This window comes from Cygnus atratus, chromosome 2, assembly GCF_013377495.2.
Source record: "Cygnus atratus isolate AKBS03 ecotype Queensland, Australia chromosome 2, CAtr_DNAZoo_HiC_assembly, whole genome shotgun sequence".
NCBI lineage: Eukaryota > Metazoa > Chordata > Aves > Anseriformes > Anatidae > Cygnus > Cygnus atratus.
Window position 1 is genome coordinate 134,870,242 of NC_066363.1, and position 18,939 is coordinate 134,889,180.

The window sequence follows — 18,939 nt, forward strand, 5'->3', positions numbered from 1 at the left end:
AAAATTGTTCATTTTTATTTGAGCCATAAGGCAGCCAAAATACAGCTCCCAGGTGAATGAACATTTATCTATTCCATGCTGAATGATTCCAGGTTTCTATGAGACTATTTTTGATGGTGTGTGCTCATTTCATTTCAGAAATGATTCTCACTGGCTCAACAACAATGTGTTACTGTCAAGCGTCCATTATTATGTTGAATGAAAATGCTGGGGAGATAAATTTAGAATATCTTTCATCTCATTTTCAATATTAACAACTGTTCCATAGACTTGCCAGCAGACCCAAGTGTGTGACAAAGTAGAATGCCTTGATTTAAGCATTTCATTATTTTTCTGTGTCAAACTTGATTTAATAAGTGATGATAATTGTAACCGGACATGATCTTCAGATAATCAAGCAATCGAGCACATCCAGCAGAGCAGGAAAAAGGTGGTGGAGGTGTTTGTTTTAGTAAACTGTGCAACTTACAAGTATTTCCCTTGCATTTGGAATCACTGAGAAAAGGGAATTTTTCAATTGCCTTTTCTCAGTGATTCCAAATGCAAGGGAAATGCAAGGGAAATACACAAGAGAATACACAACAATTACAAGAGAATATCAAACCAACATTAAAGCACAAACTTTACTTCTTATTTGGTAACTCCCAGATTCTTCAACTCATTTCTTGCTTTCTTGTTCCACTCCAAAATGGACACAATATTTGCAATTGCATTTTCTAGACTCAAAACTGAAAACCTAAGTGATGGTGGCCAGCGGAGGACTTTCTGTTCTGGATAGCAATAAAGAATAGACAAGGAATAGTAAACACCTAAATATATCAGTAAGTAAATAAATGCATTTTTTTTTCGTTTTAAGCACTTCCCCACAGGGTAATCTGTTATTATTTCTGCTGCATAGAAGTGGCTATACAGAAAGAAGGAAGATAAACACAAAATCTGACTTTAGTACCCTTAATAACAATTGGAAATAGTATTTCCAGGCCATTCTGTTCAATCTTTGCCATAAAATGCGTTATGCCATGACAGCAGAGAAAACCTTTCCTTGGGAGGGACACTTCCAAAAGTAGAGCAGACAGTGGGAGTGATGAAGGGGTAGAAGGTAGTCCCCTGTCTGTGTGTCTGAAATACTCAGTGTAGGAGCTCCCAATTGCTCCCAACTGTTTTTCTCCCATAGTCCCTCAGCCTCCCGACCTACCCCCTTCCCACCAGCCTATTGAGTTGCTTCACTCCTACCAGCTCCTCTCCCACAACCAGTCCCTGCTTACCAAAACTGATTGGTTTTATTTTCATAGCTAGTAGGTGCAAATTTCCAATCTTATTTGAGGCAAGGACAGACAAATGAATAGTATTCAAAAATCAATAAACTGTGCGTGCAGACAACAAAGGCTTCCATAATTGTACCAGAATAAACAATGAAATGATAAATCACCCTTGCTACTTCAGGACAGAAAACACCACCAATTCCAGATCTTAGGCAGTAACTTCTTCTACAGACATACTGTTCTATTGTTATCTGGTGTAAAGATATTATGAGCCTTGAATTATTTGCTGTTGGCTGCTGTCAGAGTACAGTCACTGGATGAGATGGATTGTTGGTCTGATGAGACAGGACAGTGCTTTTGCTCCATCCTGCCTGTCCCCTAAGTCATCTCCTACTGAAATTATATTTAGCTACTTCCCATAAGTCCAGTGCTAATTCCAGTTGCTATTTCCTGAACTCTTTCTGGTTTGTAGCATTCAGTATTTATAGCATCCTTTTGTTAATGCAAAAGTATGTGGTAATGCAATATTTCAGGTATATTCATTAGGTAAAGTCACATCTGAAGAAAGTACCAAGGGACATCGCAGCAGCAGGCAATTAATGATTACAGCAAAGGACACTAAGATATCCTGCAGTAACAACGGCACACATTTTCCAGCAGTCATTGCCCAATGTTTGGAAATAAACACTCTCTTGTTATGCTGCTGCCTGTTAAGTATCTTGGCATTTATCTCACAGCAGAGACCATTCGCCTCTGCCAGAGTTCTGTTCCATTGACAATGTTTCTTAATTGCCTTGTTGTTTAAATAAACAAGACAAGATAATTAAGAGATAATGACAAAGAAATAGGATGTTAGTTATAATGGGTGGTAGGTTCCTCTTCCACTCTAACTTCCCTCCCTAGAGCAGCACAGTCTCTTTGTGCCTCGATTAAATCTCATAACAACCTTTTGAGTTTCAAAAGGGACCTTTTGTCCTTGCTGTTTGTGTTAAAGAAAAAAAAAATGTCTGGAGGAAGAAATCGGGTCTGGGAATCTGAGTGGATCAGGTGTTGTAAAGGGTTTGGAAATGTAGAAGGAACAGGCCTGCAACACAAAAGAAAGGGGTTCTGTGCAGAGAATGATCCAGAGGAAGGAGCTGCCTCTTTGCTGCTTCTGTGGTCCGGAAAGTGTGGCTCCAGCAGACCTGAGTGGTCTTGTTTCTGCTCCTGGCCAGCCATGTTCACCCACACATCCTCTTTAAAGGGCTGGCCAGCAGGATTGCCTCCCTGCTGATGCCAGCTACCTGAACTGCCGTTGCATACATGCCTTTTTGGTGCCTCTGCTCACATTTTCTTTGCTATTACCCGATACTGAGGGTTAATCAGAGAGACTGCAGTCATGCTTTGAACAATCCATTAGGCACAAATTAACTGCAATGAGACATTCAGCTATTCAGAGCTAGGAACAAAGCAATTTTAAGATATATTTATACACTTGGGACACTAATAAAATAGACCAGCGGTCCTTTCTATTCATTACCTTGTTCCCTCAACAGGGACTAACATGTGAAGATGCAAGTCCCAAAAAGGCTTGATATGTAGAAGTCTGGGAGTATTTTTTTCTTATTCAAGCTACTGAGAAGCCACAAAGAGTACATTATTGCTTACCTGAGACTTTTGATTTACTTTGGTACTTAATTGTGTATATAGTTGACAATGACCAGTCCTTCATACGATGTTATCAGTGTACGTTTCACTGTCTGCACCAGAGCAGATTATTCTGGCAGAAACACATAGCTAAAAGCTAAGTGTATGAACTTCTGCTGAGCAAAGAACAGTAGTGAGAGTGAAGAGAAGTTCCTTTGAACTTCTTTGAAGTTCCTGTTCTCTCTCCTGGCTTCCAGCTTGGCTGTACACTTTTCTTCAAAGACTAGAGCAGTAACATAACAGATTTGCTTCCAGTTGTCTCAGTCCAAACATCTTTCCTGCTGGTTATTGATATTGATCTGACAAGCTCTATGAAAGGATTTCAGGGCATTCTTAAAGTACTTGTGCTGGCGTCAAACTGTTCAAGCAAGCTGAATGTAAAAAAAACATCATGGAACCATCAAGCCTGATTTTGTGTCTGTCCTAAAACAGGTTACACATTACCAAGAAATTTTTAATAGTGGGAATAAAAATTGAGACAGAATTTATTGAGAAATTATTGAGACAGAATGGCGATGTTTGCTGCACAGTTGTGTCTGCCTATATTCCAAGTCAACAGTCAAGATGGACTAGAAGGTCTGGCGATGTCATCATGTTAGTATCTCAGACATGTCAGATGAGAAAAGAAATGTACAGCAACCTTGCTGAGCGTTAGTTTCTTCACTTATTGAAAATCACTTTACAGTCAAAGGATGTGTTAATTTTGGAAATGAAGGTATGAGAAAGATTGCTTGTCATGTGTTGGGAGATCTACAGATATGCATACACTCATCAACAATCTTAAAGCCTGCTTCTGGAGACTGTGGCAGTGCCTTGTGTAAGACTGGCCTGGGGGAGGTTGAAGAATATTTTTAGTAAGACTGAAGTACACTGAAGTAAGACTGATGCTACAGAGACATTAGAAAAGTCTGTAGGTCTTTAGGGCTTTTATTATTATTATTATTATTATTATTATTATTATTATTATTTATTATCTGTTATTTTCAGGATTATAGACTAAACAGGTAGGTTGATGTCTGATGGGTATCTTTTATAAGGTCTGGTCTTGTGTTAGAGAGGTAAATTATAGTGCAGCTCAGAAAAGAATGCATTGTGTAATATTTCCATATAGCAGACCACGAGGGTGATTTAATAACATTAAGGTGTTTAATCAGGTCAGCACAACCCACTCAGTGGCAGAACCAAACCTGAAACCTGCATGCTCCAGGCTCTTAGGGCCAAAAAGCTGCTAGCATAGAGTGTTTAGATTGTTCTTTAAAGGCTAATGATTAGTAAAGCTATTTCAGCCACTTTGGACAGAGAAAATGAGGATACATGGTACATGGATCACTAGTACATATATGACATATGCTTATGTGAGTTGAAAATCACAGGCAATTAGCTTTTACAAAAATACTTCATTACAGCGTGCTTTGATGCTACCCACACCAGCACTGCTTTCATGAAGAAGGCCCTGATAGAGACAAATGCCTGCTTCTGCGATTTATTTTATTTATTTATTTATTTATTTTGGTTATAAGAGGAGGATTTTTGTCATTTTATATTCATTTATTTTATTCTGGCTTATATTTTGCAGTCATTCATAGGCAAAGACATGGGTTTATTTTATTCATGGGAATGGGAACTTGCCATGCCTCTATCCCCCAGGAAATCTTCTGGAATAATAGAGGCATTGAGTTTTTAAAAAAAAAGGGTTCAGCATCTGATCAATTAACTGTGCCACTATTAGAAAGAAAAAAAAAAAGAAAGAAAAGACAAATAAAATGGAAGCTTATTTGCATCTGATTTACATTATCCTTGTGAACATTGATTCCATTTTTATTTCATTCCTTCTAATACTATTCAGATTGCAGACTGTAACCTTGCTGCACATTTACAGCTGAGTTTCATTGTTCATTTAATCATCTCAGGTGTTACTGAAATAGGGAACACTGCTGCTTGAAAGATTTCCCCTGGGGGTCTTGGGAGCTGTGTGTATCCTGAGGCTGGAGGAGGGGGGCCTGCAGATACATTCTGGTAGTGCACATCTGAATTTTGATGGTCATCTGTTGAAAAAATCACATGGACCAGGCTGTGTTGAGACCATCACTGCTGTCTCTTCATTTTGGTCAGTAATTTGTCTTCAAGCCTGCTACTTTGGTTATGTCTTTTTCTTCTCTCTCTGTAAACCCTTGTTTCATCTTAAATATTTGCAATAACACGTTTGCCTCTCCCTCTTTCCTCTTACGGGCAGGAACAAAAACATAGTGTCAACACTATGCAGATATGTTTTAATCTAGCAAATTATTTCATTGAGTTTGATGGTGAGATATGAAATCTACACAGTAAGCTCACAACACAAGATTCTTTGTTAAATGTAAGTAATTTAACAGAGAGTTATCTGCATCAGGGATGGTTCTTTTTCTGTCCTAGACTATTGCTTGCTCTGGTTCAGAGAAACAAAAAGTTAAGTCTGGCACTAGGCAATAGCATCCATGATTTGAAATTCTCTTTTAAGTAATATTTTATAGTGTTTGCTTAAAATCTATTGTGTCTGCAAGCATCCCCACCTGTAAAATAATTTACCATTGAATATTTTCTGAAGTCAAACATAGAAAGCATTATCATATTCTAAGTTAATTTGTTTTAAAAAATAAGCAAATAGCAATGAAAAATACTTTTGAAATCTTTGTTTATCAGTAGTCTGACTTTATTGCCATAGGCACACAAGAATATTGTGGGTGGGGTTCTGATCTAATTTTTCTACTCTAATTCTTCAATTCAAGTTTTTTTCCCCATTTTTGACAGGCAAAATTGTGCTCAGATGTGATGGCATCATAATGATCAAACGAATTAATAAATAAAAATGTAAAAATTTCCCCTCAGGCAAGAAGTTTGTTGATTTTTATTGCTGGAAGTGAGGGTTAAGTGCAGTGTGACAGAAACTGCATTTGCTGTTGCAAAAGGAGCTGCTCATTTCGATCAACAGCAAAACATTTGCTTTTGAATCTTGAGACTCCAGTCCCAGTTGGAGCAGCAACCTTTCCCCTATAATTAATTTTGGTGTGCTGTAGTCCATTAGAGAAGAGAGTGACAGCCTCTGGACACAGATTACTGTCTTATGTATGGCCCAAAGGAACATTATGGTCTTAATTAAAGGTGGCTCGGTATGTCAGCCATTGCAATAGTTTAAGCATTTTTAATACCATGTCAGTATCTAACCACCTTAAAAGAATTCTGGTAGCAAGCAAACTAAGTAATTTAAAGGCAGCTCATGTTCTCTGTAAGTTTTGCAGGACTGCTATTGGGAATACTTGATAATTTATGAAGGCTTACACCACCAAATTAATTACATTTTCCTGATGCCACATGTCCTTTTCATACAAGCTAGCTCTGAATTATAAGTAACAATATTGTCCTTGTTCATTCCTTCAGTACAGGAGACAGCTTACTAATAACACTGGTAGAATTCAGTTGCTGTATTTTAGAAGTGTCATTTATTAAAGCATCACTGTAGTTAAGGTGGTGTGTGCTCCTCTGATATTAACCCTGATTTCTGCTACACATATAACTGAATCTTGCTTTTGAGCCTTTAGCATGGATTTGATTTAGGAGTGTTTTCTACATGGTTTGGAAAAAATAAGTTAGTGGGAATTGGCCAGTGCAGAGATTGTGATATGTAGGAGGTGCAAATCCACATACTATACTGGTCTGTGTTGGAAAGAGATTGTGTTACAACCCTCTGTTCTGACAAACAAGAGCTCCTAGGGATCCTTACCACAGATAACTCATTGTGCTCTCTATTCAGTGGTCTTCCTCTGAGGCCCTGCAAGTTTTGATTCATGTTTTGGTATTGCACAGTAGATACTTCTTGTAAAGTCTGGCAAACTCTTAATAAGATTGGCTTAGAAAGAATAAATTTTTTTTTCTTTTTTTTAATTAAATACAATCTATTTGAATAGATGGTATATAAATACAACAACCCCCTGAACTTTAAACTAGTAAGGAACATCTATATCCTTAACTAAGATTTTAGAATATTGAAAGATTATTTTTTGCCCCTTCCACTTTTTTTTTTTTTTTTTTAAAGATGATAGCAAAGCATTTAGGGATGCTTTTGGGATCCTTTTCAAGAGAATAATTTGTACAATACTCACATGGTATGCTATTAGTTGAACAACAACAAAAAATGGATTGGAGATTAAATTCCAAAAAAGAATTTGCAGGAAGAGAATTTTTCACAGAAAATATCAATTTTCTACAGTTCCTTTAAATTATAGTTTGGTTTGTGAAAGAAAGCTTGCTGTTGTGAAGTTTAGGCAGATTCACTGGGTTGGTACCATTCAAGCTGGGTCTTGAAAGATGCAGAAAAAGCTGATTCTATCTGGTGAAGACCAGAAGAAAGAAGAGAAGAAACTTGCTCCTTCTATTTCCATCCTTTTAAATGAATCATGAATTTCAAAGCTAATTGAATTGTGTAAACAACATCATTCTAAAGCAATTTATTTTATTCTCCAAACAAACAAATATGCACAGACCCAGTCAAAGTAGAAAATGAAATAAAGAAAATTAAATGCAAATAAACCCGCTTAATATAACATTAAGGACAAGACCTTGGAAAACATTGGCACTCAAAATGTATTTTGATGTTAGACCTTTTAGAAGTGAGCCCCAAAACAATGGATCTCAAAGCTAATTACAGTTTAGTTGTTTTCTGTTTTCATTTGTCAGTCTTGTGTGGCCCTAATTCTGCAAATACTTCTAGAAACCATGATGTTTAATTATTTGCCTTCAACTCTTCAACATTATTGGTAGGCTTAATGTAGATCACATGAGTTTTTTCAGAATCTGGGCCTGAATGCTACTAACCATTTGAGCTATTATAGTTATTTGTTCTTCATTTTTTCATAAAAAAACACGTGTAATCCCAAGCCAATTTTATTTCAATACATATTGAAGTCAACATGGAAAGGCAAGAAGGGAGGAGGAGAGCCCTGTCTGTGTTTTTTTTTTTTTTTTTTTTTTTTTTTTTTCTGTTGGAGGAAGTTGGCAGGTTCTCATGGGGACAGGGAGAAGTGGGACTCAGAAGAATGGATGTTTTGGTTTGAGGAACTGTCCTGGTTTTGGCTGGGATAAAGTTAATTTTCCTCCTGGTACCTAGCATGTTGCTGTGTTTTGGATTTAGGATGAGAACAATGCTGATAATACACTGATGGTTTAGTTGTTGCAGAGCAGTGCTTACGCTCAGCCAAGGACTTTTTTAGATTCTTGTGCTGCCCTGCCAATGAGAAGGCTAGGGGTGCACAAGGAGCTGGGACAGAACCAGGACAGCTGACCCAAACTGACCAAAGGGATATCCCACAACTTATGGTGTCATGCAGAACAATAAAACTGGGGGAGTTGGCCAGGGGCAGGGGACTCCTTCTTGGGGAGTGGCTGGGCATTGATGGGTGGGTGGTGAGAAACTGCATTCTGCCTTACTTGATTGGTATATCCTATTATCTCTATTACTATTATTTTCCCTTCCTTTTCTGTCATATTAAACTGTCTTTATCTCAACCCATGAAGTTTTTTTGTTTGCTTGTTTGTTTTTCAATTATATCCCCCATCCCACTGTGGGGGTTTGGAGGACTGAGTGAATGGCTGTGTGGGGCTTAGCTGCTTGCTGGGATGGGAGGTCTGGAAAGTGGTTATCTTGGAGGTGGAGCATTGTTAAGGTAGGAAGATAAGCCAAGAAGGAGAGAACAAATTAACATTAGGGAAAGTTGATGGGATCCTAAAACTTCTGTCAGAAATATTCTGTCAAAACCATGCAAGAACCAAATCAGGTCTGATGCTAGTAGTGCTGTCAGTTAGTGAAAAATGGGGCAAATGAGGGAGAGAGCAGAGTGGAGAAAAACAAACCCTTATAATGGAAGGAAAAGCAAGGAACAGGGGATGAATTTAGTTTGTTGAAGCTGACAATCTGACATTCACAGAAAGGTCAAGTTATAAGATATTAATGACTTTTACTGAAAAAGGGTAGATGATGGTTGAAAAGGACTCAATATAGTAGATATAGAGGGATTAAGTCAGTGGCAGCGACACAAGGGAGAAAAACAGGTGTCTTGGAGCTAGCACCTCTTTAGCGCTTAGATATAACGCTTCTCCTGATGAGGTTTTCTGTTCCAGTATTTTTCTTTTTAGTGTATTCTGGAGCCCCACTCCTCTTTTCAGATGTATTAGTGTAATATACTGAAGGTCATGCTCCAAATACTAGTGATTCTGGACAGTCAACCACGCTGAACTAATAGTGAATCACTATTTTTTATTTTTTTTTACTTCTGTGTTTAGTCTTCAGCTCTGAATAATGTTTGGTCATCTTCACGTTATGTTTAGTACAATGCATGCTGAAGGCCTTCCAGGTAGTGACATCTGGATATGCTACTTTACAGTACAAAAAATGCCTCAAGGAACTAAGCCTCAAGTAGTTCAGCATCTGTTTCATGTTGTTTCAGGAGATGGTATACTCCTTGTAAGATTGCCCATGAAGAATTCTTACATGAGCTTTGACAGCAGCAACATTCTTCTGCATTTTCTGCAGCTTGAATTTAGAAGTTTAATCTTTTTAAGAACTTGTTTGTAGTAAGAATTTAAATCTATTTGAACATGGCTGATAAAAACTATATTCATTGAACATGAATAATACTGTAAATAAGGGCCAGAACAAAGACGTATACAACAGTCCTTCACTGTTTAGATGGAATGGTACTGAACATGCCTTATCCCCCTATCTGCTTAAAGCTAGAGGAAATCAAGGTCTTTGTCAGCCCTTTCAGGAGGTTGCTCAGTTTTCTGACAGCAACAATGTCCTTTATTATATATGATGAGCCGGCGCAGAACTAGACCGGCCTGGCTGAACAGAGAGTTGTGGCTCGAGCTTAGGAGAAAAAGGAGGGTTTATAATCATTGGAAAAGAGGGCGGGCTACTCAAGAGGACCATAAGGATGTTGCGAGGCTGTGCAGGGACAAAATTAGAAAGGCCAAAGCTCATCTGGAGCTCAATCTGGCTACTGCCGTTAAAGATAACAAAAAACGTTTTTACAAATACATCAACACAAAAAGGAGGACTAAGGAGAATCTCCATCCTTTACTGGATGCGGGGGGAAACTTAGTTACAAAAGATAAGGAAAAGGCTGAGGTACTCAATGCCTTCTTTGCCTCAGTCTTTAGCAGCAAGACCAGTTGTTCTCTGGATACCTGGTACCCTGAGCTGGTGGAAGGAGATGGGGAACAGGATGTGGCCCTCACTATCCATGAGGAACTGGTTGGTGACCTGCTACGACACTTGGATGTACGCAAGTCGATGGGGCCAGATGGGATCCACCCGAGGGTACTGAGAGAACTGGCGGAGGAGCTGGCCAAGCCGCTTTCCATCATTTATTGGCAGTCCTGGCTATCAGGAGAGGTCCCAGTCGACTGGCAGCTAGCAAATGTGACGCCCATCTACAAGAAGGGCCGGAGGGTAGACCCGGGGAACTATAGGCCTGTTAGTTTGACCTCAGTGCCAGGGAAGCTCATGGAGCAGATTATCTTGAGGGTCATCACGCGGCACTTGCAGGGCAACCAGGCGATCAGGCCCAGTCAGCACGGGTTTATGAAAGGTAGGTCCTGCTTGACGAACCTGATCTCCTTCTATGACCAAGTGACGTGCCTGGTGGATGAGGGGAAGGCTGTGGATGTGATCTACCTTGACTTCAGTAAGGCTTTTGACACCGTTTCCCACAACATTCTCCTCAAGAAACTGGCTGCTCGCGGCTTGGACTGGCGTACGCTTTGTTGGGTTAAAAACTGGCTGGATGGCCGGCCCCAAAGAGTTGTGGTGAATGGAGCCAAATCCAGTTGGAGGCCGGTTACTAGTGGAGTCCCCCAGGGCTCAGTGCTAGGGCCGGTCCTCTTTAATATCTTTATCGATGACCTGGACGAGGGGATCGAGTGCACCCTCAGTAAGTTTGCAGATGACACCAAGTTAGGTGCGTGTGTCGATCTGCTCGAGGGAAGGAAGGCTCTGCAGGAGGATCTGGATAGGCTGGACCGATGGGCTGAGGTCAACTGTATGAAGTTCAACAAGGCCAAGTGCCGGGTCCTGCATCTGGGGCACAACAACCCCAAGCAGCGCTACAGGCTGGGAGATGAGTGGTTGGAAAGCTGCCTGGCCAAGAAGGACCTGGGAGTACTGGTTGATAGTCGGCTGAATATGAGCCAGCAGTGTGCTCAGGTGGCCAAGAAGGCCAACAGCATCCTGGCTTGCATAAGAAGCAGCGTGGCCAGCAGGTCTAGGGAGGTGATTGTGCCCCTGTACTCGGCTCTGGTGAGGCCGCACCTTGAGTACTGTGTCCAGTTTTGGGCCCCTCGCTACAAGAAGGACATGGAGGTGCTCGAGCGAGTCCAGAGAAGAGCGACCAAGCTGGTGAGGGGTCTGGAGAACAAGTGTTACGAGGAGCGGCTGAGGGAGCTGGGGTTGTTCAGCCTGGAGAAGAGGAGGCTCAGGGGAGACCTCATCGCTCTCTATAGGTACCTTAAAGGAGGCTGTAGAGAGGTGGGGGTTGGTCTATTCTCCCACGTGCCTGGTGACAGGACTAGGGGGAATGGGCAAAAGTTGCGCCAGGGGAGGTTTAGGTTGGATATTAGGAAGAACTTCTTTACAGAAAGGGTTGTTAGGCATTGGAATGGACTGCCCAGGGAAGTGGTTGAGTCGCCATCCCTGGAGGTCTTTAAAAGACGTTTAGATGTAGTCCTTAGTGATATGGTTTAGTGGAGGTCTTGTTAGTGTTAGGACAGAGGTTGGACTAGATGATCTTGGAGGTCTCTTCCAACCTAGACGATTCTGTGATTCTGTGATTTTTCTCTTTATCACAAATAGCAAAATTTTCTAACAGTTGCACAACAGGCAATTACTTGTATCGAAATCATTCCTAGAAGATAAGGGATTTTTGGTTTCTGATTTTCTTTTGTACTGCCTTAAGCCTGTATAAATTCATGAGTCTTTGGTTCAACTCAGATTGTTTTGTTTTGAATTAAACCTGAAATAAGAAACTTGGAAGAACATCAATTAAATAGTATTGCAAATTTTTTTTTAGTGATGCTAGTATAAACGGACAATGAATATCAGCTCTAGGCCAGAGAATGTTAGCTGTGAAACACAAGATGGTACTGCTATAGATGGACCAGTTTTACTCTAGCTCTGTTCAATCAACAAGAAAATACTTTTACCTTCTTTCCTAAAGAGGCAGGAAGAAATGACTTAACAAGAATCCATTATTCTGTTGTTCTCTAACACATTTATAGCAATATGGAATTTATTTTTGAAGATTCAGGGTGACAGACAGACCCATTGCCTATTCTTATCTATTCTTTAGCAGTTCTGATGGTTGGGTGACTCTACCTTGTGGGAGTTTCTTTATGAAATACAGTTATATTGCAAGCTATTGTCCACGGTCTTAAGGAAGAAATAATGCAAGATGCCTGGTAACCTTATATCCAGACACAGCACTGCAGACAGAACTGTGTATAATCCAGGAGATGTTGCCATATCTTGAATTAGTGAAACACCCTCTACTCGTAGCTCTTTGGAAGAGAAGGTAAGAACAGTTGGGTATCTGCCAGCCACATTAGGGTGCGAGTAATTCTCTGATCTCTAAGAAAATAAGTAGTCACAAATTATGTAGGAAAAGTCTCCAAGGAGAGAGGTCTTCCTTAAAGGTCTTCTGATGCATCTTGTTGGGAAAGCCTAAAAGGTAACTGCACTTACTCCTCTGCTGAGCTTCTATTCCTCCAGCCATTGCCTCTGTCCCCTCAGTGTGCTGATGGATGTAACTTCCCCTTGCTTCCTCACTCTGGTTTATCTGTGTCAGTACTGCTGCTCTATGGTGGGAGGGAATGTGTCCAGGCCTTGGAGGCTACCGTTCCATGCAGTTGGTGTGCTGAAATGCCTAGCAAAGGTACATGGCTGTGGAGGTGATTGGGAGCACTCACTGGCACACATGCCCTTCTGTCATTTCTGCTGCTGGGCAATAATTGCTGAGAGATGACTGTGAGCATCTAGGAGCTTTAAAATGTCCCAGAAAGTTCCCCATGGTTTTCCTGTTGGAGCCTTTGCATTGTGCTGCTTTCATTATTTTCCCTGTATTGTTTGTCCTAGTCCAAGTGAAACTTCTGAATGAAAGGGACAGTTTTTGTGGTGATAATAACTTTAGTCTCTGCTGGACTATGACTTCATTTATCTATCAGCAAAAAACAAGGCAACAAAAAGGTGTATGCAGGAGCACCTTAAACAGACCCATAAACAGAATGTAATCGTTACAGTGAGCTCAATAAATAGCCTGTTGGCTGCAGTGAAAGAGGAACTGAGAATAAACTGTGATGAGAAATAGCATGGATGTGTCCATATTTGCCATGAAGGAATCAGCAGGGATAAATAGTCTTTTTTTTTTTCTTTGAATTACAATGTAGTTTTGAGCGCATACACATGCACAGTAGTAGTGCATTCTTTATTTATTGTATTTTCACCAAGGAGTACTGGTAAAATATGATGAGAAACGGTTCTTAAATATTGTATAATTATCTGGAAGCAGAATGAACTTGATGTGTTTTCATATAGTCTGGGTTTGTGTGAATATGTTCTTGTTTTTAGCACGTTGAAGACTAATGTTGGGTTGATACATATACACAGATGTTTAAACTGCACCCTCGTGGTTTGTTCTGCAGACTTCTATGAACATTTGGATTTATGTTGCCTCCTGCATAACTCTGGTGCTGTTCATTGGGCTTGTGATGCCAGAGGAAGTGGTTTGATTTCCCTGTGTCTGCATGAATAGTGTAGGAGAACTTCTTTACATGTGATCAACCTCTTTTTAAGGTCTTATGTGTGATCTGTACTTTAGAGAGATGTTGGAATGGACACAGGGATATTAAGCAATTTGTTAATTCCTCTGTGTCACCTAGATTGTGGCGTTACTTTTTATGCCAAATTGGTGTGGCATAGATTATTGCTGGCTACCTCACATGCAAGGTACTAATCCCAACAGCTTAAAAGAAAAATGGAAAATAACAATTTTAGGAAGGAAGAACAAGGATTCCCTCAAACCTCTGCTTTGTGGTCAAAAAATTATACCTCATCATCTTTAAACTATTTGTACTCAAGTACAAATAATCAGGTTGACCGTGCGTGTGAAGCTGATGGCTTCAAAACTTCTCACAACTCCTTGCTAAAAGAAAAACTACCACTCCATTAATTGTTTTCTGTACCTGCATTTTATTTGTTATTGCTCTTTCCTTTAATATCTTTCCCCACAATTTGTACCCAGTTTATCTAGAAGACCACTGACAGTTTAACAGTTTGCAAAAGTAACTGAAGTCCGAATGTAGTTCTACTATGTCTGTTGTCAATAGGAAAGATGTTTTTGAGTAAGAATTTAAATGCCAATGCCAAGGTGTTTTTAAGCTTAGAAAACAGCAGCTTTTCTAGGAACTCATTCATAAGCTTTATGAAGATTTGTCCTGTATAATTTCTTGTTGCTGTTCTGTGGGCAGTTTTGAAGGCAGAAATGAAGGCAGATGAATACCCTTGTTTCCACCTCATTGGACAGGGAACAGACCCTGCAGGTTTAGTATGAGTAATTGGGTTTGCCTCCTTGAAAAAAATGGTTGAAGAGGAAAAAAAAAAAAAAAAAGACAAGACCTGGTCCTGAAGGTTAGCCTGAGGGGCAGTCCCAGTGGCAAAATCATGAAGTAGTAGTCTCGCATCATTTGTCCTGGAGCTGTAGGAGCCCAGTCACTGTTGTTCACAGAGCCTGTTGACATCTCATCATTCTCCCTACTGTAGCACAGCCACTCAGAACGTCCTAATTTTTATATCTTTAGCAAGTCCCTTTTGTAAAGTAATAATCAGCTGTATGCTCTCAAACTGTCACTGCCTTGTGGATGGAGGTGAAGAGCATGTTTCATGGCATTTGGGCATGCCTGGGGCTGGTGACCAGGTTGGCCTGTGCTTGGCATTAACATTTGACCAAGAACACCGCCATTTCAGAATTACTACTTAGTGCTTATTGATCTCTGGTAGACTCAGCACCATACAAACCCTCTTTTCTGAGCGGCTCTCATCTTTGGTTCTCTTCTGTGCTTCAGCAGAGAAGGATTTCTTTCTCTTGCTGGCTAGAGGAGGTGAGGTCAGAAGGAAAAAGTGGGTGGCCAAGTCACAGGTGGCGAAAGAGCTGAGAAGGGTCTCCAGATGGCTGACGTCAGACTTCATAAAACGATGAGGACCCAACCCTCATCATTCCTTTAAACCTAAATGTTTGTATGTGTTACCAAACCATCATGTAAAACTATATAAACGTTTTCACATGTTGAACTGCAGATTAACTGTGGTGCTTATGATGATAATTAAAACCACAAACACAACATATTGTGAAAAATACCACATGCACATTTAATTATGATTCACATTTCCAGGCGTGCAGTTGGGGAAAGGAATTACTGAATGCCTTTCGAAATTTGTTTTTTGTATTCAGCAGATCTTAGGAGATGTTGAGTAACTTGCAGGATTGGACCTCTTTATTTGTAGATTTGGAGATCTTTCATTATTTCTGGACTTAGTGTTTAAATCTGTATTTTTTTTGAACTACTTAAAGTGAAAAATCTGGGATATAGGGTTTTGATATGATCATTAGTGTTGTTTTTTCTAGGCATTTGATATGAAATATTACATTATTTTGAATATTTCAAACCATGCAGATTTGCAGGGAGGGGGGAGATTTACAAATGTATGTTTTCATTTGCACTTGTAATTATTTTTATTTGATGCTTATAGCATTGAGACAAGTGTTTCTGAATATTGCTTTATGTATCTGCTTTTGGGGACATTTTGCCATGTTTCTTTCCTGTCCTACAAACCTTTCCTTGCAGCAAGGGGGCTTGGAACTGAGCAAACAGGGCACTGCCATTCATTCCATGAAGAAACACCAGTTAGCCTGAATTAGCCAGATCAGCAGCTGAAGAAAATAAAAAATGTAATAATTTTTATTCATGGTCCATTATTTTTTTTTTTGGGGGGGGGGGGGGCGTATTTTTTTTAACCAGTCTCATAAAGCTTTTAATGTTTGGCATGTGTTTTTAAATGTTGGTGGTAATGAGGCAAGCAGCAGATTCTTCTCCAAACCAATTTACTGTGGTGATGTAGAAGGCCAAGACACAGAGGTCATGACTCTTACCAGAAGGGTGGAGACAGGAGACTAACCTCTGGATGCCTTGCCTGGGTAAAAACATTCCCTGCTTTGCACAAACAGTAACTTAAAAAGAGGGCAGTTTGTTATTTTGGCTTCTCCAATTTCATTAAAGTACCTATATTCTAATGTAATCCTGCATTGTATTTTCTATTCACCTACAACCTTGGTGCTAACCTGCCAGTAAAGAGGTGTCCACACATTGCAGAGCAGCACTGCAGGAGAAACACCATAACCAGAGGCAGGAGCTTCTCCTCTGCACACCATTGCAACATGCAGTGAAGTTGGTGTGAGACCTGGGAATACTGTGATGTTAGCACAGTGCTGATGGGGCTGTTTGCAGGATCTTTATTCTATCCTGTACTAAGCAGTAGAGAGATGCCCAAGCTCCATGTATAAAAACCCCAACTACTTGTATAAACATCTCTCCCAGGTTAACCAATCTAGCAGTAAAATCTTGATGACCTAGGAACACCTTTAAAAACAGCCAAGATTTTTTCAGCCATCAGAAGTGTTCAAAAATTCAGACCTTTAAACAATGAAGAAATAATGGGTCATGCTTAAGATTTAAACAGGTAAAGATTCTAGGATACTTAAAGAGTCAACCACTTAAAATTGTTTGTTTCTTTTAAAAAGAAGCCTTTTTTTTTTTTTGCTATAAAATGTTTTGTCAAAATTGTTGAGCACTTGAGCCTATTTTTTATTTTCTTTTATGCAGTGTTTTCTTCTCCTTTTGGTTTCTGATTTTTTTTATTTCTCTGTAAATATTTACCAAAACTGTGCAAAGCCATATTTCTTTCCATTAAAAGATTATTTTTTTTCCCCACAAAAGGTAATATTGTGTGGAGGGAAAAAAAAAACACAAATCAAACCCACACCTTTTTGTGAATTATTACACTTGGGTGGGGGGGGGGAGACGCTGCAGAAAAAGACATAATGTTAAATTCTGACCAGCTGTAATCCAAAACAACACCTTGCAGAGTGTTGAGAAATTATAGCTATGAAGTCAGCAAAACACAGGTGTAAAGGGCTCCCTCTGTGGAGCACAACTAGCTGTGATGTTTGCTGTGCATTTGAGTTTATTGGGATGTTGTCTTGGGAAGAGTTGCTGGCAATCTTCTCTCTAAATCTGAATGCAGCGTGAGAAAAATCACAATGGGCTGTTCAGCTTGAACATTGCACTATACTTGCCATGATGCATACCATTATTATTACTATTATTTTTGGGGGTGGTTTTATTTTTCTTGCTCTGCATTAATGTAACCGAGATCATAACAGCAGCATATGCACAACAAAGCTGCTAACTGAGGAAATATCAGGCTTACAGCAATTCTTTGCACCACAGTTGCTTATCAATGAAGCGTATACATAGCCTAATTAACATAACTGGAACGACTATAATTATGCTATCATTTTGTTTACTTTAGCACATTCTGTTGAGGTATATGGGTAGCAATATTTGTTATTGAAATATTCCCCCTTGCTATATTCAGGCTGTTTAATTATCCTGTTAGTCTATTTTATTTATGGTGTGATTTAGTTGCTTAAAAGTAGGGAAAGTGTTAAAGTCCACAAACCCTTGGCTTAGATATTCTTCTCTATTTTGGATCTTGGACACAATCTGATAAATCTCTGAGCAGTTCTTACTCATGCAAGTAAGGCAGTCCTGTTTTAATTAATATTACTATTGGTTTAAATAAGACTTTGGAGGATAAAAGCCTAAAAATAAAACTAATCAAGAACACACGCAGCGAGAAGTCTTTCAGGCATCCTGTTTGAGAAAGGTCAATGCAAAAGTGAAGCAGTTAGTTTGCACTGCTAGACAAAGACAAGGAAGGAAACTGATAGCAAACGTTGGCCTCTCCCTGACTTTGACTGCACTACTGAAATGACATTATGTCCCTTTTTGGTAAAAGCAAGATACCTCTCCCACAAATGTTTCTGTAGAAGGTTCCTTGTGCAGGCAAACCTTGGAGGATGGGAGCTGGCTGATTCTGCAGCACCACTTGGTGAAGTCTTCTCCTCATCATGGTCACTGCTGCAGCTGTGGCACAAGGTGCTCCGGGCAGGTTTGCTTTATTCCTTGCTTTAGGGCGCAAGTTACTGACACTAAGTTGAGACTGATGCTTGGCTCAGCTTTCATATAGCTTCAGTGATGGTGTCACCAGTGCTCTCTAGGTCTATGAGAGCCTGAAAATCCCTCGTGTGTTGCAGTGTGAGTGCATCTCAGGAGAGGCAACCACAGCACATTCTTATCCTTTGTGCCCTTGTGTTAGTGCAAGAGGGGAAGGGAAAGGCACATGAGGCTTTCCTTCTTCCTGATGTGTTTTTCTGGAGGTCCAAGGAGGCAGAAGTCCCTGTCCTGCTGTGATGTGATGCCGTGGCCTTGAACTTCCTTCACCCCCATGCACCCACAGTGCAGGCACGCAAAGCCTGGCTTTCACCGGTGAGAGCACTGCATAATCCAGATCCCTCACATTTCACCAGGATTAATGCCTCTTGCTTTGTGATGTTGTGCAGAACATTAATAAAGCAAATCATGTTTGTATGGCTATATGAGTTCCGTAATTAGGAATATCAAGAGTATATTTTAAGTTAAGGCTGAATAAATTAACATAGAGGTATCAAGAGTGGTGGCAGTTTACCACACCTCTGGGCATAGTCCAGGGTCTTTGTTCACATTAAAAGAATAATAAAGATTCTCTCAGGTCTCTTGCTGAGTTGGCTTGTTGGCTAGAAGGTAGAAATTT